Source organism: Lemur catta, chromosome 4 (assembly GCF_020740605.2).
Source record: "Lemur catta isolate mLemCat1 chromosome 4, mLemCat1.pri, whole genome shotgun sequence".
Classification (NCBI taxonomy): Eukaryota; Metazoa; Chordata; class Mammalia; order Primates; family Lemuridae; genus Lemur; species Lemur catta.
The window spans coordinates 9,340,640-9,367,119 of NC_059131.1; positions in this window are offsets into that span (position 1 = coordinate 9,340,640).

The window sequence follows — 26,480 nt, forward strand, 5'->3', positions numbered from 1 at the left end:
AAGGAGTGCAAAAGCAGATTCACATATGTAAGGAATAAAGAATAGGAAAGAGAAAATATTGCTGATTACTGGGAAAGGAATAGATCAATGGTGTTGGAACAATTGGCTACATAAATGAAAAATAATAAATGTTCACCTTTAACTCATACTTCTTTGAAAAAAAAGTCAGTTCTGGGTGGATTAAGGTCAAAAAAGAAAGACTAAATTTATAAATATTTCAAAGAGATATACACAATAATATGTGTGGAAAAGTCAGTTAACCATTTAGAAGAGTTGGTCATTTGTGAAGTGGCCTTTGGTGACTTGGATTTAGGTTACTGAATTTTAAGAGACTGGTTTTTTACCATACACATAAAGCACACACACAGTTATGTGAAAAATAAAACAGCATTATATATTCAGTTTAGTATCCCTCTTCTTTTTCATTTAGCACTATATCATAAATATTTCCCCTGCATTTAAGTATTTTTGAAAAATGATTTTAACTGCTGTTATACTGCAACAAAATTTACTTAATCAAATTTCATATTTTAGACACTGCCGTTATTTCCAAATTTTTACTATTGTAAATACTGTAGCGATGAGAGATTTTTATATAGAAATTTTTAATTGTGTCTCTAATATTAATAATTCCCTTAGAATAGGCTCCTGGAAATGAGTTGAAAGGTAGGATCATGTTTCAAATTCTTGATCTGTATCATTATTTTTAAAATCTGTTCTAATTTATAATCCTATCAGCAACATATAAGCATCTTCTCATCTCAACTCTATCAGATTTAGATAATCATTTTGCTTTGTTTTGTTCTTTGTTGTTATTGTTATGCTGTTTTTCTTACTAATTTAATTAAAGTTTATGATCTCATTCTTTAATCTTAATTCTTTGATTACAAGTAATATTTAACTTTTCTTTTGTAAAGTCCATTCATTAGCTCATCTAATGTTGCAATTTTAATGTTTTATAGTATTTTCTCATTTGTATCTATTTTTTTTCTTAAAACTTCATTTGTGTTGCAAAGACCCTCTCCATACTAATACCAATTAAACAGTGACTTAATTTTCTAAGAAAATTCCAAATTACTTAGTATTTATGCTTTCAAAATTTAGCTTTTAGGAAATTTGAAATTTTGTTTTATATAAAGTGAGATAAAACCTAAATATTTGCATTTTTGCTCAGTAAGTAACCTCATTTCCATACTTAATATTAACAAGTTCAACGATATAGAAAAGTTGATACAGGATCGTGGCTTTGTCAGGAATCACAGTTATAAAAATTGACTAATTTTTGATACAGATTCTCACATAATCAGAAGTTATTCCCCTTTTAAAATTATACTAAGGTTTTTGTTTTTGTCACAAAATGGACACTTTCCCACAAAGCGCCAACATTTAAACGTTTGCTACTCAAAGAATAGACAGCAACAAAGTATTTTTCTGTGAGACTCAATTTTTAAATGATCTTTTAAAAGACTCAAAGATCTTTGTTCAAATTCACAGCTCAGGATAATTGCAAATAACTACACCGCATGATCTGTCATCATATAGGAGCGAGATCATTAGGGCCTGAATTAAGACGGTAGCTGTGGTGAAAAGAACAGGAGGAGCTAGAGTGAAAAGATACTAGAGTATTATGAATCCTCTAAGTATCTGCATATTCAACCTCTATGCTCCTATTCTGTTCCATCAATAGGTCTGACAATCTTTCTTGCATTATTATCATTCTGTGTGAACTGCTACAGTTTTATGGTACCACGGGTATTACGTAAAGGATTATTTTCTCATAGTTCTATGTTTTAAAATGTATAGGTTTTAGTTTTCTATTTTCCCACCAAAAAAAAAAAAAACTCACGAGGGTTGTATTTTTTCAATGCTATGTCCCTGCTTCTGTTTACCTCCAGTAATGCTGACTGAATCTTTATGGGATGTTTAATAATTTGGACATTAATTTGGGAAGAATTGACACCTTTATAAATTCCACTTAAGGTTATGGTGTGATTCTAAGTCTTCAACTAAATTTTTGTAGTTTGTCTCAAAAGCATCTGCCCAAATCGCTAAAGGTTAGGTATTTTTACAATTTGTGATTGCTATTGACAATGGGAGAATTTTAGTATGTATTTTGACTTTTAAATACACACTGATTTTTTTACTAATAAAAAAGCAACTGTTTTTTATTATAGAACATTACAAAATACTGAAAGTATATAAATATAAAGTGGCATCTCAGAGAAAACCACTGAAATTACCTTGAAATGCCTGTTCCTGTCATTTGATGATACCTGTAAGTATTCATCTATGATGCCATTTTAATGGCTGAATTGTTTTTTTTTTAATTTTATGTATTAACATATACAGAAAAACATTTAATATTTCTAGTTTTTGGATATTTATATGATTTCCTATTTTTAACATTTTTAATTTTGAAAATGTCAAAATAAAATATGTATTTAGATCAATGTTATGTCCTGAAATTTTTTTAGGTTTAATTCCAAAATGTGAATTTACTAGTTCAAAGGATAAACACATATTTATAGCTCTGGGTACATATTTTCAAACTATCAATTGCAAAATATATGAGAGTACACAAATTCTTATGTATTTCCCCAAACTTCTTATTAACCTCTCCTTTTTTTAGTCAATTCATAGGGAAAACTGATAAATCAGTATTCAAATTTGTATCTTTTCTGGTTAGTCAGATGGAATAAATATTTATCATATCAATTTTCCATTTATCTCTTTTCATTTTCAAATTTCCAATTCATGTATAGAAACAAGGGACTTTTTAGCTTTAAAAAAAATACTTAATGGAAATATTTGCATAGAAGAAACCTAATTCATTGGCTGAGGTAGCTGCTTTGCCAGTTTATGCTGTGTAGCCCTGAGGGCGCTCACGGACCCAACCTCCTGCCTCCTGCTCGGGTCAGTCTGAGGCAGAGAGAGAGCAGGATGGCCAGATGCTGATTATCCCAGAGCAGATGATCCGTGGGCCAAGGCATACAGTCTCAACGTCATTTTTGACATTTTCAGTTCTGTGGGAGAGGGCAGATTTTGGTCACAGTGACCTAGATGTGCACTTTTCTTGCAAAGTTCCTGTGCAGATGAATTTCACAAGAAGAATTCTATAATAGAATCTGAAGTTATTAATTGCCAATTATAGTTTGGTCTCATTTCACTCCAGCATGGGAGTAAAGAGAGATAGAGCTGAGGATCCTGGCTTGTTCAATTTAAAAAGTGGCAGAAATTTAATTTGCTTAAATCACATTTCTGCTGCGGATAGGCCAGAGACAACCTCATCAGTGACAGAGTTCGTTTTTCAAAAAAATGGATTTGTTCAGTAGAGAATGACTTAAGTCCAAATAGGAACATATACACCAAGATGTCAGAGAACCAAATCCTCCCTTAAATTTCTTCTCTAAGTTTATTCACCACCGTGTCCTGTTTATGCATCATCAGGGAGTTTTATCTTACTATACTAAATGCATTTTCTCCCAGGAATCAGGATTTATTATACAGTAAATTTCATAGCTTATCTCCAATAACACTAATCATAATCACAACAACAAAGAATTTTATGACAGAAAGTAATTCTAGAATTAACTCTGTAATCTTAATTTACAACTATCGAAAGAAGTCTTCAGTGAAGTATATGAAATGCCGCTTGGTTACATTTCCATCTTTCACAACAGATAACAGCACATCTCAGAAAGGACTGTGCTGTATTCATGAATGTATCCCTAAGGACTAACATGACACTTGTCAACCACCCAGAAGAACTTATTAAATATCTACTAATACAGGACTTTCTAAAAGTTGAATATAATTTCATGGGCAACATCAAGCTTAGAGTAGTACAACAGCAGATATTGTATTACTATGACAAAAGCAACTACTGTTATATGCAAAAACTAGGGAGAGAGAAGTTTGTTTAATATGCCGCTTCATATTTTGCATGAAATATTCAGCTTGCAAGATAAATTGCAAAGCAAAGTCAGAAAAACATTTCAAATTAATCAAGAGATCAACGCATGGTGGGGCAAAATAGCACAGTTTTTCACCTTATGTCTGAAGGACCTTAATGACATTCTTTTCTAATTGAATAGTAATGTTTATACGTGGGCACACTCTTTTATTCAATGAACATTAACAGAGCACTCGCTAGGTGCCAACAACTGCATGAAGTGCTGGAGATACAGAAGCGAATAAAGCACATTCAGTAAACTCAAGAAGATAGCGTATGGTGGTGGCAGGTGAGCACATGAAAAGGTTATGAAAGATTATATAGTATCTGAGAAGTGCTGAAATAGCAAAAAGCAGTTGATATTATGGCAACATCTATTCCATCTTGAGTATGTTACTAAAGTCTTCTGAGAAGAGTTAGTGAGTCTGGTCTTGAATGAAGGAAAATGAACTTCATTGAACCATAAGAAGATTTGCATAATATGCTCACACCCTTGGAGACAGTGTATTTCAGTTACTGGAATTAAACCAAAACAAAACAAAGTTTTAAAAAATCACAACTGGACTAAAAGTCTGTTAGATAGTATTTAAACGAAAGCTCTAGTACACGGTTGATCTTGGGCAAGTCACAGAGACTCTCTGAGCCCCTCTTGCTTCAGCTGGCAAAGGTAGATACTACTATATATCTCACAAGGTTGTTATGAGCATTGATAAAAGTATCAAATTTGAAAGTAACTAGCATAATTACTTCTGCTGAGAACCAACTGAATAAAACTTAGATTAAACTGAATCATGTAAGCAAAATGCAAAATTATGAAGTATGAATTCTTTTATTTCTAAGAACATATAGTTTAGGTCAAGGGATATATACTGATACAATAAAAAAAATAACATATTTTACAACATAATAAATATATTTAACTTCTAACATGTTTAATGTAATTTGCTTTTATGTATATACTATATTATATTTAATATACAAAATGTATTACATATTATATAATTGAATTCTGTTATGTAATAGAGAAAATATTAGTTAAAAATTAATAATAACATCAAAACAAAAAGCTAGTATTTACTGAGACCTCAGTATGTACCAGAAACTGAGCTTGAAGACTTTATGAAAGTCTTCAAATGCACCATCTTTGCTCGTTATCACAAAGAATCTTGTGAAAGAGTTATTCTTATTCCCATTCTACATATGAGGATATTAAAGTGCAGGAAATTGAAAATACAACTCTAAAAACATACAGCAAATAAATGGCAGAGCTAGGATTAAACTCCAGACCACGTCGTTACACATTCTATTATGCGTTTCTGGAAATAAATGAACTAAGGAGATCATAATTGGCTGATACAAGAGGTGGGACTCATCCCTAGGCTTTGAACAAAATTGTTTTCTTGGTCCCTGTCTGCCTCCCTCCCTACCTCCCTCCCTGACTTCATCTTTCCCTTCTTTCCTAAACATATTGTCACTGTTCATATTCTATGGCTGTGATTTAGGTTCTTTTGAGCATATACTTTGTTCAAAATTTCATCTGGGATCCCAATATCAGAAACCCGGGATTAGGGTGGAGCCAGTGAGGTCCTCATCTCAGAGGTGATGCCAAATTTAAATGAGCACTAAAGAATTCAGCAATTAACGTAAACAATATTAAATGTGAAATTTTAAAACATAAAAATTAATGAAAAATCCATAATCCATGGTGAAGAAATATTGTTATTTTAAATACAGGCAGGATCCAAGCCCATATATGTTAGGACCCCACCTCACTCTCCTGACTCTCATCCCTGCTATGGTTCCAACAGATCTTCATTTACAGAACAGGTGGGCAGCCTGGGGGCCACAGCTCACCTATTTGGTTTTTTAAAATATTGCTTTAAATATTATTTATGTCAATTACTGAGTTTATTTTAACTACTTTAATCATGTGCCTCTTTCCCCTCCCCCTAGTTGTAGCTCAATAATCTTAAGAGAGAACCTTAAAACAAAACTGGTGAAGGTGTAGCTCTCGTGGTTAAACTGAGGTTGAGGGAACCAAGAGTTTCGGTGCAACTTGGTCGGCCATCTCCTCCCCCCTCTCCCAGCTGCCTTACACCTCACCACCCCAGCAGCTTCTGAAGCTTCTTAGGCCTAAGATTAGAAGAACTCCAGGGAAACTCCTAAACTGCACAGCATTCAATCTAGGAAAATGGAGCTCTTTGATATAGAATTTAAAGAACAAATCAAGGGAAAAAACACATTATCAGAGTAATCGAATTCTAGTACGACTACTTCACAATATAAGAGAGATGAAATTTAAAAGAAAGCCAAATAGTTGCTTTCCAGATGCATCTTGAGTCTCAAATTGCAGTTTTTTCTGTTCCCATGGCATTATATTTTTTGTTTCATATTAATATTTTCATTTCAAATGTAGTAATTTACATATACACACATACATACATGCATGTGTATATACATGTATATATGTATGTGTGTATATACATGCATACATATACACATGATAGTTATAGTGTGTATATGTGCATGTGACTGAAACTAAGATTTGTTGAATCTCCTGCTTTGGTTTGGTATCTCCTTAATTGAAGTTTAAAGGAATATCAGAATTATGAGTGCATTTTCTCCCCAAAAACTCTCTCTGGGAAAGAAAGGAACAGGCTCCAAGCTCAGAACAGAGGGGAATATGCCTGCACTTCTAAGGAATTATAATTTTTTTTTTCCTGACACTTGTCAGAGGATAAACCTTTACTTCCTCTCTCTAGGACTGGTTTACAGTCACCTTCCGTTTATTTGATAGATGTTTCCACACATGCAACAGGTGATTTTTATGTGTTGACATGCATTAGCCTAACTGCTGACACGAACAGGCCCTGTCCCCTTGCCCTCCCTCTCAGTCCTCTTCCTCACCACATACTATTCAGAGACAGCCACAAAGACGAGATCTTTAGTTAAAAGACCCTCAGGGATTTTTGTTTGTTTGTTTCATTGATTTTTCATTTGTTTGTCTAAATGTGGTTTCCTAGACCAAGAGTTATTATCACTGGTCCTAAAACCTCTAAGATTTCATTACTGGGAAATTTGGGCAACACAATACCCATAATTAGGACATGTTTTCCCCATTCATCCTTCTAAGCGTATTACCTCAAGAAAATGATACCCAGCATTCTCATATAGAACTAAAATAACTTTGGGGACTTTCACTTCCAATGTGTTATAGACTATAAATTAAGTTTTATGGGCAATCCAAGAAAATTGTTTTCCCTTGAACTAAGATCAGACTGCTAAATCTCTAATCTAGTACACAAAAAAATGTGGACATAGTCAATAATATAAATAGAAGAGACATAATCATTCATTTTTTTCTAATAGTATTTAGAGGGACATGGTCTATATTTTGGTTTATGTCTTATAATCTGTGCAAATTTGGGAAAACCACCTAAGCTCTCAGGTTTCTCAAGAAAAAAAAAAAAAACCTGAGTATGTTAATTATTCTTCCTGCAAAGTTTATTATAAGCATAAATGTGGATCCTCATGTACATGATTCAAGGGCTGAGGCAATATTAATTGGAACTACTTAATCCTGTGACCCTATCTTCAAAAGACAGTGGGATGTGACACTGAGTATATATGCTATGTGGTCCTAAAATGATATGACCACAGTTCGAGCACACTCCCAACAGAAGGGCTTAAGGGAGATAACAGTGTGTGTGCAGTGTGGTTAGAAGCAGAGGCACAGAAAGAGAGAAGAGTTGGAATCAACTAGAAATGATTCCTAAGCATTGAGTGACATAGTGCTTCAGATTATTTTAGTTTGCACATTTTGGGGAGAGGTCAAAGTTATTATTTTGGAATGGACACACAGATTACCTGTGTGAAAATGGAAAGATATGGAGCAAAGAGAAACATCTGCAAGTATTGATTTCTCTGGTGTGCAAAAGTTTTTCAAAAACTTACACCCATGCTTAGTCTTTAAAATAAGTAAATCTCATAATAAACGTGATCCTCTTTATTCAGCTGTGAGTTTGGTGGAAATGTAACTTCTTAGTTGCCTGTCTGCATCCATTTAATAAACATTTTCTGAGCCTTTCTATGTGTCAAGCTGTTAAATAAATAATGGGAATATTTCATTAGCTGTAAGTTCCTTATCCTCCATGAACTAATAATGCAATAATGATAAATGACCTCTGAACGAGAAAGTGCAATTGAGATTAGAATAGACCAGGTAATGGTGAATGCTAATACACTTAATCACATACAAAGGATTTTTCATTGGTTAACCCAATCATGACGACGACGACACTGTGAGGTAAACAGTGTACATTCTCTCATTCTCTATGATTTTCTAACAGAATACAAATTTGAATATTTTTGCATTATTTTAGGGGTTCTTTCATAAGGCCCACCATTAACCCTCTTCCCAGCCTCTTCTGTAGCTAAAACTTAAGCGTGTGACCAAGAGATCAATAATTAGAGGCACCAATGTGAAACTTCAGTTTGTAACAATAAATGAAGTAGTTTCTGACAGAGAAATAAGAGTTTCAGTGCAGTCCTGGAATGAGACAGGCAGTGTCCTCACCAGGCTGGGTTTGGGGTATAGCTTTGGACTTTGATCGTTGAAGCTTAGTGTGAACTAGTTGTCCAGATCATCCAATGTATCTATGGCTCCTCAATATCATTTTAATAAATTAATTTTATTAATAGAATTGCATAAATTGCAAATGTGGATTCTGTTGCCTGGAAATAAGAACTCTAACCATTATATCCGTATATTACCAAGGAAGAAGCTTGATTTCAAAATGTGAAGATACTTACCCAAGATAGTGACTTAAGAAATGACTGAAATGTAACTCAGCACCTGACCTGGGAGATCCCAAAGCCCTTTTGTGTTTTCACCATATCATGTTTTCTTACATCATAATGCAAGTCACTCTCACGACATGGCTAATGAAACAATCCATGCAGGAAATTATTCCCTGTATACTCAGGGTATAGTCTCTTTAGGGTGAACTTAAGTACCAGACAGCCTAAGACTGTCTTCGTTCACACGTCTATCCGTCTTCCCAAAGGTTTAGTTAGATGCCATGTTGAATCTAAAACCTTGATTAATTCCTTCATTAAATTGTCAGAAATTTGTAGAACACTTGCTCTGTGCTAAGTACTGTCCTTAAGCTAAGTCCTGGGAAAGGCATATGACATAGACCCTGGATTCCCATCTGACCTTCACTATTGGTGTGGCCTTGAGAAAAGTCACTGAATGTCCAAATGCCATGGGTCTTGGCTTGATTATAAATAACACCCTCATTGCTTTCAAAAACACCCCAGTTTAGATGATAAATTTTAGTATGGCCCTAAGAGTGGTGTCAAAAGATGAGTATTTAACAAATTTCTGTTAAACTAATAAAGAAATAGAGAAATATCACAAGTATACCATGAGCTTTGAAAAAGAAGAATTGGAGTTGAGAAGAGGCAAAATCAACAGAGAACTCCTCACCTGGGGAGGTGTCTCTCAGTGTGCTATGCTCTCTATAAATGGGATCGTGCTTCCCACTAAGTTTCCTCTAGTAATTCAATCATGGTGGCTTGCCATAGGTGCAGTTTTTAGAACTATCACAAATACGCACGACACACACACACACACACACACACACACACACACACATGATGGCTTGAAAGCTTTAAAATAAGAATCATTTTGAAATCTTCACTCTAGCATCAGAAACCCAAACCTTTCACTATTTATATATAAAAAGAAAACCTTTATTATTAAAGTCCTCACTTTGCACATTTGTAATTGACTTCAAAAAGTAATGAGATATTTCCTACCTTGCCATCAAAATGTGTCAGTCAAAAGTAATGGTAATTTGTTTGTAGCATAATTATGTTTTGACAAATAAATTAAGAATGCATCATCCGAGTTTTTAATAAACAGAACTTTCTTATATCTTCAGTTAATAACAGAAGCTCTGTCCCAACATGGCCATGTGTTTTCTTGTTGGAATGTTACAGAAGCTCCCACAAAAAAAAAAAAAAAAGGCATTTATTTAAGTATGAGAATGATCAAATGGACTAAAACAAATTAGATCTGAATGAAATTATTGCAAACTTCTAACTGACTTAAATCTATGTCTTTATTCGGGCTAATATGCTAAAAAAATTGGCTTTATTTTGTAATGCCAAATACTTCCTCTCCATTCACAAGTTGCTCAATTGCTCTGAGTGAAATAGTTCTGTATATTTATGATTTATGTCCTGACTGCTTCCAAACTAGACTAGAGCCAGCTTGCCACAAAGATGCAAGTGTAAATGTAGTTTTAAAAACAGATAGGGATGCAGATGCCCATGTAGATACAAAAATACCCACAGGAAAGTTAAAATAAAAATAAAAGGAAAGAAGAAAATTTATGAAGGAGATGATAGCTGTGTCAGGAACCAATTTGAAATTTATTCAGGACTCCCCAGCAGCCAAGATAGAGAAAGAGAATTGATTAAATAGCAACTTGGTCCCCCTTATGCATTCTGTAGAGTATTAATCATAATCACCTCTAACAGGTTGTCCATCACACACTGCACAGTGTTCACAAAGGAGGCAGGTCTGAGTTGTCAGTCTTGGGTTTGGTGTTCTCTTTAGAGGGTGAGTATGACAAGTGCATGGATTGTTTCTCTCAGAATAAAATGAAAGACAGAAATGGGAGCTTATATTCCCAAAGTGGTAATAATTTGACAAGAAACAGGCCATTCTCCTGTCCTTACTACTTGGGTATTCTTAGGAAGATCATCCACTTTCTCAAAATATCATTTTCCTCTTTTCAAAAATATTGGCTAATAATAACAATTCAGTGGATTATTATCAGACTCATCCATGGCAATGTACCAGATAGCACTTTATGATCTGTAAAATGTTACATGGATCTCAGTTGCTGTTATTGTTATGGCTGAGGTTATTAAAGTGTACAGCTGGAGAAGAGCAGAAAGATGAGTGGCACAAATGCACAATCGACACAAACATTAGTGGTCGTCTGAGTCGACTTTTCTAAGAACTTCTAATTCAAGCATATCATCAGAGTGCAGAAGATGAACGGGGAAGCTGAGAGTCAGAACAGCAGAACATCCCCCAAAAGCCTGCCTGCCTCTGCATCCCTGGTGTTTTCCTCACTCACCCTTTGTCTCACTTTCTGTCGCATGGCTTTGGCATTGGAATGAGCCAATATAAGTCATTTGCCATTTTTAAAAAAGCAGTAGGTCATTTCTCAATTTAGTGTTTAGGATCCTGAAGTTCTGGGAAGGAGCAGATTTTGAAAATGCATAGTCTTACATCAATCACAATATTGGTACACACTTGTAAGCTGCATCAATATTTATTCAAGAAAATGTACAGGCGTATATTCTATAAGTAACTCTTTAAGTAACAATAACATTTGTTAAGTACTAACTCTCAGGCACTATGCTTGTTTTCTGTGTTTGTTATCTTATTTGATGTTCTCAAAAAACCCTACCCCTATTGGATAGTATTATTATTATCCCCATTTTACATATCTGTAAACTGAAACTTAAAGCCAAGATTCAAGCCTTAATGTAAACATCACCTGTTAAGAAAGGCTTTCCCTTATACCCTGTCTAAGGTGGCATCCCTAAGTTATCCCATATCAAATCACCCTATTCACTTGTTTCATAGCATTTACTAGAACCTGCCTTTGTTTCTGAGTTTATTCACCATCATGTGTTTCCTCCACAAATATGTAGACCCCAGAGGCAGAAACCATGCCTGTCTTGTCCACCTCTATCTTTGGTGCCTTGCACTTTGACAATACAGGCACAGAACAAATTGTTGAATTATTGAATAAATAAATAAATGAACGAATGACTCCAAAGTGCAGGCACTTAAGAATGTTCTTTCCACTGCAATCTATTAGTTTTTATTTTATTTATTTTTTCTGCTGCACAAGGCAGGCATTAAGCAAATTATAAATGTCTCTTGTGTGCTAGCAAGAGTTTATTTCAAATTGGGAGCAAGGGCATAAAATCATTTTCTATAGGTCACCAAAGATACTCTTAATATATTCCTAAAATGAAAGATAGCTTTGAAATTTATGTGGCCACTTCATGATATTTAGCCCTTTGATCCTTGAAGTCTTTTAGCTCCATTTGATCCAAAGCATGACTGAAAGCTTATGAGAAAATGAATTCTGCCAATAAATATTTACTTTCATCTCTTTTCTATATGCCCACGAGCTTCCTCTGTCTAAACTGTTTTAAAGGTAGAAATTAAGTTGATCATTTGAATGGCTTTGTGAAGAGGCGAGCTAAAGAAAACCTTTCTAAGGCACAGTGTTCTTTTTTGTTTTTGTTATGTACAAATTGCTTCTAGATTGCTTAAAATGTAGGAACCCTATTTTAAGAAATTCAAATGCTTAAGTTAAAAAATCATCAAGCTTAACCAATGTGTTGTTATGCAGGTGGTAAAAGCACGTCTCCCTCCCATTATCTTTTGGTACAGAAAGTTCTGGGCTACCTTTTGCCTCTGAGCTGTGTGCTAATCTTCCCATGGTTTGTACATTCCTAATGACCTCCCCCAACACAAGACACACACCATCTTCCTCTGAATAAATCCTACTCTGGTTTATGATATAATTTATATGTGATCTCCCTAAGAAAGTCTTCTACCAGTCCCCTCCCTCACTGTGGAGATTCCTCTTCTTCCCTATTCCTATAAAGACTATTTTTCATTGCACTCATCATACCCTGTTGCCTTTATCCATTTAGCTTTCTTATTTCCTGGTGCAAGATCACTTCCAGTAATGATGATATCTTATTCATATCCATATTCTCAGTATCTAGCTCAGTGCCTGATGAATAATAGGTTTTAATAAATAATTATTGAATAATTAATGAATGAGAAGACTGAATCTAGCTCCTTTCTTGGAGAATGACGGATGGCCAATGTGTCTGGAGAGAACACACCCCAGGAGACGCCTACTGGTTGTGGCTCTGATATGATTCTGAATCCTGACCTTGAAACTAAAGCAGTCCAATGATAAGCGCCTGTCAAGGGCAGTGTGGGGCAATAAACACAGTGAGGGTGGAGGTCATTGCGAAATTGTGTAATAGGGGAAGTAAAGGGATCAATTACTCCTGAACAGTAAGGGAAATTTTCATGTAGCTCTTAGACACAGAAAATTTTTTGGCCAAACTCCTAGCAGTTTATGTAACTGCTCCCAATGTCACTACAAGACAGCTTATTTGCTTGGAAGAATATACATTTAAAAAAGAGTGAGCCTCCCTGAACTTCCACTTTCACAAAGTTTTCCATAAAAAAGTACAGAAAAATAAATAATAAAGGTTTAACCAGAATTGGGAATGTTTGTAAACAAGTGCAACAGAAGGAATATGGTTTCTTTGAATTAAATAGTAATTTTCCAGTCCTATACAAAGAAGGAACAATTCCAGAACATATTGCCGTGGGGCATGGAGCACAGCCAGATCCAGAATTGATGCAGTATAATCAAATAACCAGGGTGATGAAAGAAAAGATAGCTTTCCAATAGCCTCACTTGGCTAATAATTTAGCCAGTTTTCTAGGTGTGGGAATGAAAGTTAGTAATAAACATGTGCATACATACATATTATACGCGTCTATTTAATATGTGAATGAAGTAAAACCTTCTACAATGCAGTTTTATTAATGGTACTGGATCAATCATACTTTGATTATGATTATAAAGTTTTGACTTTCACCATTTCTCCAGGTAATTTTAGAAGTTCATTTATGTCACATTTCTCGCCTAGATGCTAATAATTATTTGTTGAATGGACGCCCAGGTGAATGAAAGTTGCCCTGGGATATTTCCACACTGACCCAGTCTCTACTCTTATTTCACTGCTTTGTACACATGTAGATCATTCACCTCACCACCCATCTTCAGGTTTTGAAATAATTTTTGCTGGCATTATGCCTATGCAACTTCACACAGACTGTTTCCTCATCAAGATGCCTACCCTAACCCATTCTTCCTGTAAGCAACTCCTCCTCCTCCTTCCAAAGCAGCTCACACATTATTGAATCACATTCTCTGAGGAACTCTTCCGTGTCCCATTTGGAGTAACGTCCCAACTTCTTGGCCGCATGACAACTGGCATGTAGATGAATCTTACTTTATTTCCTCTGTGCCCCTTGAAAAGATATCCACATAGTTTTTACATTTTTAGTGTTACAAACAAATCTGAAATAAACCTTCTTAAAACTCATACCTTTGCAATGTTGATAAAATATTCCCTTGGAATATTTTAAATGTCATTAAAACACCTGCTTCTTGAAATAATTTACCTATGAGGATGTCTAGGACTATTTATATAATATGTTGCTTGCCTCTGTTATTTTGGAGTTAATGGTTTAAAGATGATTATGATTAATATATTTTATAGAAAATTGTGTATTCCATATAGACTTTATATTTTCAATGAGATTCTCTGTGTCCATGGTTATTTCCTCATTTAATTATTAATTTTATGTTTTTTCAACTTTTCCCTTTTATTACTTGCTTGTGTATTTGTTTTACTAATTATGGGATTTATTTATCAAGTCTCTTATTGTGCCATTTTATAACTCATTAATTTTTCAATCTTTGTTGATTTTTACATCTTGTTTTCCATGGAAAGCCCTTTTTATTTTACTTCAAATTCTTGTTAGAATGTCAATTAATTTATTTTTTACTATTTCTTATTCTGGAATTAACATTTTTAAATTATACATTTTCCTCTGAATATAACTTCAGCCCTGCATTATAGGATGTGGAGTGTTTTCATAATTGTTATTATCTAGATACTGATCACATCTTTAATCACCTCTTTGACAGTAAAGTTTATTATAAGATTTTTTTATTAGTTTTCAGTATTTCAAGTTTGTGCTTATTTAAATTTCATTTAGTATAACTATTATGTTTAACTTTTAAATTTTATTTATTTGCATTATAGTTTTTTCATGTTTTTTCGTCTAACTGCTTTCAAGAATTAAAGACATACTAACATCATGCTTCCCATATGTACACACACATGCGCACATTTGTGTACATGATTATATGTGTGTACATATAAGCAAGTCAAGCTCTACATAATGATTTAGCAATGTTTATGTCTGGGGAGCCAAATGGAGGAAAAGTACGCTTTCTCTTAATCATTGCACTTTCGTAAAATTACTACTTCTTCAATTGGAGAATAAACTATTTTTGTATAATATTTTAAGACATTTTTACGAGCAATAAGAATTATCACAACTACTTTCTCATTGTGTACGTGGTTAGCAATGCTATTTCACATTAAATGTCTTCACTCACATGTTAATTCATTCAACAAGTATTTATCGAGTTCCTTCCATGTGTCAGATGCAACGTACCGGGGACACACTCTTAATCACAGGAGACAGGGTGTTAATCCAGTGCTCATTTTTAATCCTTCAATGCCACAGATTCCACAACAATGAGGCATTATTTGGTTACCATTGGTTGATTTTGTCCAACAATCTATTTGCTGGGCACATTTATTTTCCTACAACCCTCTGCAGACCTCGTTTTCTGTCTCTTGTCATTCTGTGTGCACGCGGGTGGGTGGTGGCAGTCGGTGTCTGTTTTCCTTCTCAACAGGTGACTTTTTTCCTCTGTGTGTGTGTGCAATTTTTTCTTCATTCTTGAATTTCAATGACCCCACCAAATTTAGTCTCATTCATGATTTTTTTAATTAATTTTTCAAAAGCCAGTGATGTTTTGCCCAATATCCTCTTGCTCCACCTGAATTTGCCTGTAGGTGCAAACAATTCTCAGGATGCTTTCAGTTTTCCACCTCAAAAACTTGATTTTTCTTCTTCTTCTCTTCTTAAAGGCTTTCCCCAGCACAAGCAAGTTACTTGGCTGTATGGCAGAGTTGATAGGATGGGAGAGGTGGATACCAAGTTTGGTTAATTAGATTTCCAGGTTCATGTAACTTGTTACAAATGATTGTTTCATAGGCTTTGAAATGCAAATGTTTTTAAATGTACACTAAGCACACTATCAAATATCTGATGAAGGCCTGTGGTGTTCAATACCACTATTGGAAAGTGGTACAAAGCACAGTCCTGGGCTTTGAGGGCCTTTCAACTCGAGATAAAACACTATCCAGACCACTAGCACATCTAAAGAAGTGTGTCAGTCACAAATACCAAAAATTTCATGCATATTCATCATTGATAAATGTTTAAGGTGAGTAGATGGGAAAATATACTTATTTTATATCAGTATTTTCAAGCTAGTAAGAGAGAATTTGGACATTTTAACATTAAACCAGTTCATCACAAAAGTGTTAGAACAATTTTTCAGGTGATTGGAAAAGCATGCTTTTGCTTTTTTGTTTTGTTACATCTTGTGATAAAACATACTAAAATCACCTCAGGGGAATTAGCCATATAAGTTTTAAATTTCATGTTGATATAAACAAAATTCAGTTTCCCCCAGCCTTCAAAGAGTTTTTATTGGTGAAATCTGTACAAATAAATTTGTTCCTTTTAAGTTTGCATGTTTTCACAACAACTACAAGTTTGCACACTATAAAATCTACATCCAATCTACGTCCAGTGTAAGAAGGCTCATCTATCTTTACTGGTGAATGTTTGACATATATTTATGTCCTAGTATCTCACATTGCTCATAAAGGTCTGTAAATGCCAAATACTTTGAAATATTTTCCAGAAAGAAACTTATGATCTCAAAAAGTCTTTATTTTGTTCTTTTAAAAAAATCTTGATTCTCTTTCCCCCAGAAAATAATGGAATGTTCAGCTTATATGTTCTGACTATCAGTTCTTTTTCCCCTGGAGCTTTTTTCCTTCCCAGATATAACATCTCGAGATCCTTTCATTATCTCTTCGGTCTGAATATTTCAATTCTCACAGAAAGTGTTATTTTGTCCACAATGGCACAATGTACACACCTTTAAAAAAATCACTTCTCATTAGAACTGTAATCAAATACTTTAAAAAATACATAAATGTCTTTCATCTGTAATTAACACACTTCTAACATAAACAGGAATTTGCTAAATGGAGTAGGGAGTTTACTGTCATGTCAATAATCATTTTTTCATTTGATATGATTTTTTTTATTCCAAAATATTAAGGGGGTCCAGATGGTTTTGATTACACGGATCTTTTTTGTAATGCTTGAGTTCCAGCTATAGGTGTGTCCATCACACAGATAGTGTTCATTGTACCCATTAGGTAGGTTTTTGCCCCTCTCCACCTCCCCTCTCTCCTCTGCTTGATTTCCACTGAGTTTTACTTCCCTCTGTGCACACGTGTGCTCATCGGTTAGTTCTAGTTTAATAGTGAGTAAATGTGGTGTTTGTTTCTCCATTCTTGAGATACTTCACTTAGGAAAATGGTCTCCAGTTCCATCCAGATTGTTGCAAAATATAACAATTTATCTTTTTATGGCTGAGTAGTACTCTATGGTATACATATACCACATTTTATTAATCTATTCATGAATTGATGAGCACTTCGGTTGATTCTACAACTTTGCAATTGTGAATTGTGTGCTGCAATAAACATTCGAGTGCAGGTGTCTTTTTGATGAAAAGTCTTCTTTTCCATTGAGTAGATATCCAATAGCAGAATTGCTGAATCTAATGGTAGGTCTACTTTTAGCACTTTGAAGAATCTCCATACTGTTTTCCATATGGGTTGTACTAATTTGCAGTTCCACCAACAGCATATAAGCATTTCTTTCTCTCTGCATCTGTGACAGCATCTATTGTCTTTGGACTTTTTAATAAAAGCAATTCTAACAGATATGATGATATCTCATTGTGGTTTTAATTTGCATTTCCCTGATGATTAGTACACTGAGCATTTTTTCGTATGTTTACTGGCCATTTGTCTTTCTTCATTTGAAAATCTTCTGCCCACGTTTTAACGGGGTTGTTTCCTTTTTTCTTGCTAATTTGCTTGAGTTCTTTGTAAATTCTGGATATTATCCATTTATTGGATGTTGCAAATATTTTCTCCCACTCTCTGGGTTGTTTAGTTCCTCTGTTGATTTATTATCTGTACAGAAGTTTTCCAGTTTAAACAAATCCCATTTATTAATTTTTGGCTATTTGGGCTCTTTTCAGGTTCCAAATGAAGTGAAGAATTATTTTTTCTAGATCTGTGAAATATGACATTGGTAATTTAATGGAGATTGCATGGAATTTGTAAATTGCTTGGGTTAAGTATATTCCTAGGTATTTTATTTTCTTTGTAGCTATTGTTAGTGGTATTGAGTCTTTGATTTGACTCTCAGATTGACTCTCATTGGTATATAAAAATAAAAATGTTTCATTTATGTACATTGATTTTGTATGCTGAAACTTTGTTGAACTTATTTATCAATTCCAAGAGACTTTTGGTGGAATCTTTGGGGTTTTCTAGATACAAGATCATATCATCAGTGAAGAGTAATGGTCAAACTATTTATCATTAATAATTTTTATTAGCAAATAACTAATGAATGTGAAATAGTTTCTGAAATGTAAAAATGAACCATTCTGTGGTTTGCTATCTCAGCTTCAAAGAATTCTTATTCTTATTTATTTAATTTCTAGCAAATCTTTTTTTGATGCTAACTTACTGACTAAAATATATAGACCAATCTGCCAGTTTCACAGAGAGGAAAACTGAGTCCCAAAAAGACAAAGTAACTTATCCAGTATATTAATCAGAGTTCTTTGTTGAAAGCAACAGAAGTTAATTAAGGCAAATCTATGCAAAAGAATATTGAACAGCTCTCTCAGGATAAGGGGTGGGAAGTCTGATTTGGGGAGTAAATAGGAGAATATCCAAAATCATGTCACAGAATGGTCCACTGGAAATACTTGTCTCCTCTATTGGGCATACATGGCATAGCTTGCAATGCCAATCCCAGCCACTGGACATTTGGCAGATCCCAGTAGAATTACTGCCATTGCCATCCCTAGTAATTCAATGGATAGTAGCTGCTCTCAGGCTCACTGAAATGGATTCTTTGTGGTCTCTGGTTCTTTGTATCTATGGTGGGTAGTTTGAAATCTCAATTAGCCAAATCTGTTTGGCATATATTGGGTCATGTGTCAGGGTTGCAAAAAAAAAAAAAAAAACAACAACAATAAAAAAAAGAAACTATGAAAAAATTTGGGAAGGTAACTATGCAGAATTTTCAATTTCTATAGTGAGAAGCAAGCTTTGTCTAATAATTTAGGAATTTCATAAACATAGAGAGGGGGTTAATATACTGACTAGAGATCCATAGTCTTACATGCTCTCTTCTCTCTGTCTTCACTCTGCTCCTCTTCTTTCTTCCCTTCTATTCCCTTCTCTTCCCTTCTCCTGTGTCCCCCTCCAAAACTAAGCAGTTCGTAAAAAAAGGCATGTTATATAAAGAAATGCCTTGCATATTGTGTGTTTCTAACCAAATCCACAAAGTTTATTTCAGGAGCCTCCTGAAGCATTGAAAACATTTACAGCCCTATGATATGATTGCCCTGAGAACTACCCTTGGAGATCCTTTGTACAACTTGGGAGAGAAAGCCAATTTAGACCTGAGAGTTCCAGTGGGAAACCTGGCCACAATACTAACCAAGAATACAAAAATGGATGAATACAGAAAGAAAGAAAGCCAAGAATGATGTGAAGATACAGGGAAGAAGGAGAACAAATTAATGCAGGAGAATCATCTTAATGTATAAAACATAGAGTTCCCCAGAAAGTGTCAGGTTGAAGGAAAACTGCTACCTATACTAATGACCCTGAGACCTCTGTAAGAATCATCACCTCCACTTGGAGTGTTGTGTTTATTTAATCCTTATAAGTGACAGCAATAGTGAACAATGGACAGGCATAGAGAAAGATCTGTTGTTCTGGCATCCTCCTAACTCTTCCTCCCTCTACCCTATCCTTCCTTCAATGCTGTGTTCAGCTCTTGTGTAATTCCTTAAGCTTTTAACTCACTACATTACCATTTCCATGTAACACTTCCTACACTGAGTCCTTTGCCTTGAATTCTTTTTCTTCATCCTTTTTTTTTTTTAATCTAGTTAAGCCCTACTTATCCATCATCTTTGTATAGCAGACTTTATGACATACCCCATTCCACATTCTGGGTGGGCTGCCTACAGAAGACCAACAGCTGTGGAATGTTGCTGGAAGTTGTGGAGGTAAATGACAATGTAGTTAATTTTATTGTTCCCTCCAACTTGTAAAATTATGTCTATAGTTTTTGCCAGAGCTATCCTGAAGTTTTGCCAAGGGTGTGATTGAATGAGGACAGAGATGCTGGCTGATGGACTAAAATACTAAAACAGGATGGTTTTGTCATTTGGGTGAGAAGTCAGAACAGAATGTCAGTTCATCCAGAAACTAGCTGCAATGGGTAAACTAGCAGCTATAGAAATGGTATTAGGTTGGCAAAATGAGGACATGCATTTGCTTTTCCTCCAATTTCAAATCTCAAAATTTTTTTTTCATTAAAATGACAAAAACCAGGTTAGATAATCTCAAGATATGAATGACCACCTGACTTCAAATCTTTTCACATGTCCTGCTTCCCCTCAAAAAAATACCATGTAGGATTAAGCCTAGGCACACGTAAGATTGCACATGACACAGCTTCAGCAATACTAAGACTCAGAGAAATGTACAGCATATTTGATAGTATATCTAAGAATGATAGGGATTTGGATGCTTTAGATAGTAGACAAATGTTATAAAAAGCAGAAACGCTCATGTTCAAAAGTGTGAAAAGGAGAGAAAAAAGGTAAAGAAAAATAAGATAATTGATTCCTGTAGAAATATAAGTGGAATCAAAGATATCATTTCAAACTAGTAAATCAGATAGTATTAGGTGAAGGAAGAGTAAAGGGAGCTGAGGGTGCTTATAAAAGGCATAAATATAACAGTGGTCACAGGAGCAAAAATGTAAACCTGACTATTAAAAAAAATAAACAGAGAGAGAACAAAGGAGATATCCCATCTAAATAAAAAAATTTAAATAAATAAAGATAAATTATGAAATAAAATATTTATGATAGAGTTGAGACCAAACATTAGTCATATCAATAAGGATGAATTGGCTTACATTATCTTTTAGAAGAAAATGATTTTCAAATTTCTAAAAAGTTAAACTATAATTGTTTATAATTCTAAAATATTAGAAATTAATTTCCCAAATGTTGAAAAATTGTTGAAACAAAGGTATAAGAAAAATCTCTGTAAATTAACTGGTATGCAGATTTCTAGGATATAAAGTTTAAAAAGTGCAAAAGGATATACAAAAAAATGCTCTCTGTTCTGCAGAAAAGAATCTAAAATGAGGACTTACATGTGTACTAGTTTTCTATGCTAAGCAACAAATTACCACAAGTTTAGAGGCTTATGATTTTTTATTTTTTACTTTTTTAAATTCACAGTTTCCACAGGTTAAGAATCTGGGGACAGCTCGGCTGGGTACCCTGCTCAGGGTCTTACGAGGCTTCAGTTGAGGTGGACTCCATTCCTTTCTGTAGCTTGGGGTCCTCTTTCAAGTTCATGTGGTCCCTAGCAAGATTCCTTGTGGGTGGAAGATGAAGGTCCTTCCTTTGCTGCTGGCTGTCATCTGGGGTCACTCACAGCACCTAATGAGCCCTACAGCTTCCTGCCAAGTAAAACTCCCTCAGGTCTTCTCACAATGTGGCAGGTTGTTGTCTCAGGCTGGCAGGAGAATCTCCATCTCTCTTTCTCTCTCTTCAGTTTTATACAATGTAGCACAATCAAGGGAGTGACTCTCTCCTCACCTGTGCTGTTATTTATTGACTGGAAGCAAGTCAAAGGTTCCTTCTGTACACAAAGAGATTACACAAAGGTGTGACTCACTGGGAATCGTCTCAGAATTCTGCCTGTCCCAATACATATCTCTGCTTATTTTTTGCTAAATACCACACACACACACACACACACACACACACACACACACACACACACACACAGAGAAATCAATAAAACTGGCTACCCAAAGGAGGCATGTCAAGAAGGACAGCAGAGTGAAAGGAATAGAAAAACAGAAATACTTCTCTTGAGTATACCTTTTATATCACTTTTACTTTTGGAGCCGTGTTAATATTCAATTTGTCGAAACCACAAAATTAAATCAATAAGAAGGGGGAAATAACTCCTAAAACCAGATGCAAACAGACACAAATAGGTTTAGTTGAACTTCACATCAATACCAACCACGCTGTGGAGGCAGGAGGGCTAAGCCAAATACCTCTGGAACTCGTAGTTTTTATTATATACTGTCAGTCCAAAGTAAAGTATAAGAACATCAAACAAATCCTGACCTCTTGGCAATAGTTTTGTTTTTCGCAATGGTATGGGTTAAGCAATTCTAAAATTATTTGTCTATACTGGAAGACTGAACAATAACTATATTGGTGTTAATGAGAATCATGGTTTTTACTATGAAAGAAGGAAGATACAAACATGAAATGAGGAAAAACACCAAAGAATACTTTGAGGTTCTCCTAAGTCTGTCCACGGAAAGGGACTAGACTCAACAACACTCCCATGGTAACGAGCACAGCTACTGCTCAGATTGTGGTTTCCAAATTCTAGTCCCCACTAAAAGGAACCAGGAGCCCCTAAAGAAATGGCTGTCTCCATGTTGGAGAAACAAAATACAAGATGAGCCCAGAGCAGCTTCTTTTCCATTAGAAAGTAGAAGAGTGCTCCTAAATAATAAATACATGCACACACAAAAATGAGGACATATCTAAAAGACATATAAGTCACCTTGAAGGAGTCTCCGCTGCTAGCTAGTTCTGAGAAAATTTTAACATGAAAACAAAGCAGCCATGGAATATGTTCCATTATATAAAAATAAGAATCAAGGAAATAAATGAAAATAGAAAGATAGATACATAGATGATAGATGGCAAGAAAAAAATTCTTTTATATTTATAATGACAGCTAATAAATATATGAGCGATAAAATTAGAAAATTGCTATTTTGTAGTCATCATAGTAAAAACAAACCAGGCATGAATCAATAGATACTAAATCTGGGGGAATAAAGGAAACTTTTACATTTATATAGAGTATCAAAATAGCTTTCTGCAAATTACTTTATAAAAGGAAAATATTAACTCTACAGTGAAGAAAATGGACAACACTTCTAATCATTAAGAGACAAAATGCCATCATGTGCCTCTAAATATCATACTCTGAGAGGAACACAACATCATTTATGTGTATTTTAGTAAAATACACTGGAATATCCTATTCAATCATGAGGAAGCATTGGACAAACTCAAATTGTGAGACAATCTGCAAAATAACTGCCCTGTTGTCTTAAAAACTGTTCACGTCATAGAAGACAAAGAAAGGCTGAGGAACTGTTTCAGAATAAAGAAGGCTAAAAAATACAAATATTAAAGGCAATGTATGATTTAAATCACGTACTGTAACGGGGGGGAAATGCTATAAATGTCAGTAATAGGAATATTTTAAAAATTAAAATATGGACTGTAGATTATACATAAAAATTTATATCAATGTTAAATTTTCTGAACTAAATTTTTCAATATTATGTAAAATAGTATCTTTGTTCTTAGAAAGTATTAAAAAGCAACATAATGAAGTAATCAGTTGGTGAAGGCTATAAAGATGTATGTACCCTATACTCAAATGGCTAAGAAAAGATTACAAAAGAGAGAAAGAAAAGGATAAGTGACTCTGAACAATTATAAGTGTGATGATGTTTCCGTATATTCTTTCAACTGTATTGTAAGTTTGAAATTATTTCAAAACGAAAAGTTGTTCTTTTTTTACAAAAAAGGGCTAGAAAATAAGAGTGTCTTCAGAGAATTAGAAATGTTAACAACATTATGAAATATAGATTGATAAAGTAAATATTATAACTATATTTGTATAAACAAACAAAACAACAACCTCTTTAGAGTAAATCTCAGCCTAATTCATACACAAAGGAAACTTTTGGTGCTGGGGAAATCACTGTGATGTACCAAGCCAACAAACAGTGGAATGAACAGGCTCCCTGGGTATTTTGGAAAATGATTAATGATGGAGCAGCTTTTGGACTGGCTGGGTCATCAGCCCTTACCCACACAGCATTTGAACTCAGAGGAGGACAGTGCATTTGGGAACAGGGGCCAAATAATTAGTGGCGGTGTCCCAGGTAGCTAGTTACTTTTGACAGTGTGAGTAGTCACCAAACCCAGGAGAAAAGCAATCACATTGCAGCACAAACTATACTCCTTAGGAGGCCGAATATAGTAATCAGAAACCAGATTCACCCAAAGGTCAAAAGGAGATCTCTGTTAAAATCATGAGCACCAAATAAAGAATGACCAAATATTTAAGGAAAGAAAAAATATTATTAAAGAAATATACAAAATTCAACAAATAAACTAAAACTCTGGATACTTAATTTATCAGAGAAAAAAATAATATGGCTTTGAAAAATCATTATCCTTAGAGGAATAAAGAGATATCTCCACTATAAATAAGAATAGGTTGTTACGAAAAAAAAATAGAGTTCTTAAAAATTATGGTTATATTTGCAAAATAAATATGTACATAATTGAATAGCTGGATAATAGAATGAAAATATTTAAGCTCTTATTATTGATCAGGAAGACAAAAAATAAGATTTGCCTGGAACATGGAACATGGTTTACAAAGACAAAAACAAATTATAAGAAAAGTTAAGAATACAGTAAAGACCCAGAAACTCGAACATAGAAGTTCCAGATAAAGCAAATAATTGAAAAGAAAAAATGAAAGAAGGAAAGAAAAATAAAATGGAGAGGAAAGGAAAGGAAAAGAGGAAGGAAGAAAAGAAGGCAGAAAGGCAGGAGAGAAAAAAGGTATTAATATTATCAGGTATAGTATTATGACAGAAGAAAATTTCCCGAAAATGTCAAAATGTCAAAAGACCTAAATTTTCAGATTGAAAGGACTCATTAAATATCAAATAGTATGAAAAAAGGCCATGCCTTGCAATGTGCATATGATATTTAAGGACATTAAAGATAAATATCAACTCCTAATATATTGCAGAATATTAAAAAAAAGAATATAGTTGATGTGGACTTCTCATCTGGCAAGACTTTATGGTAGAAGATTATGAAGTAATTTCTTCAAAGGGAAAAATATAATTTTGACCCTAGAATTCCCATTTTATCAAATAGTGAGTTACTTGTGAAGAAAAAATAAAGATAACATTGGATATTCAATTATTCAGAAAATTTACTATTCAGGGAACACTACTCAAAAATGTTCTCTAGAATATACCATCACAAATTGGTGGGAAAAGTCAAAAAGAAAAGGGAAGATACAAAATAAAAGAAACAGTATATTAATGAGCTTAACACTATTATAATTTATTTTCAATATAAGTAATTGTTGATATGTTAAAAATTTAATAACACAAATAAATTTGCAGATAATTTTAATGGAAGTGCCATTAAAGGATCCTTCTAAAAATAGGAAAAAATAGCTGGGCATGGGGGCACACACCTGTAGCCCCAGCTACGCAGGAGGATGAGGCAGGAAGATTGCTTGATTCCAGGAGTTTGAGGTTGCAGTGAGCTGTGATCATGCCACTGCACTCTACGTGGGGCAAAAGAATGAGACCCTGTCTCAAAAAACAAACAAACAAAGCAAACAACAACAACAAAAAACAGAACTTAAAGAAATGGAAAAGTCACTTAAGGAATTGCAAAATACATCAGAAAACTTTAACAGTAGACTAGACTAAGCAGAATAAAGAATTTCAGAGCATGAAGACAAGGACTTTGAAGCAACCCAGTCAGTAAAAAAAAGAAAGAAAGAAAGAAAGAAAACAGAACATAGAAGAAATATGAGAGGAATATGGGATTGTGCAAAGCAAACTAATGTAACAATTATAGTATCCCTGAGGGAGAAGAAGAAAAAGTAATCAGCATGGATAGCCTATTTGAGAGGATAATAGAGGGGAATTTCCCTGATATTGCTAAAGGTTTAGATATCCAGATATAAGATGGTCACTAACACCTGGATGATTCATAGCAAATAGGACATCTTATCTCTCATCATATACAAAAATTAACTCTAAACAGATAAAAGATTTAAATGTAAGGCACGAAACCATAGAATTCTACAAGAAAATGTAGTAAAACACTTCTAGACATTGACCTAGGCAAAGAATTTATGACTAAGAAACCAAATGCAAACAGAGCAATAACAAAAATAAATGAGAATTAAATTAAAAAGCTTCTGCACAGCAAAGGAAATAATTAAAAGAGTAAATAGACAACCTATGGAAAATATTAACAAAATACACATCCTCTCAAGGGCTAATATCCAGAATCTATTAATACAAAGAACTCAAACAAATCAATTAGAACAACAACAAAAAAAGCCCATTAAAAAGTAGACAAAAGACATGAAAAGAAGTCTTTCAAAAGAAGATAGGCAAATGGCCAAAAAACATATGAAAAAATGCTCAACATCACTC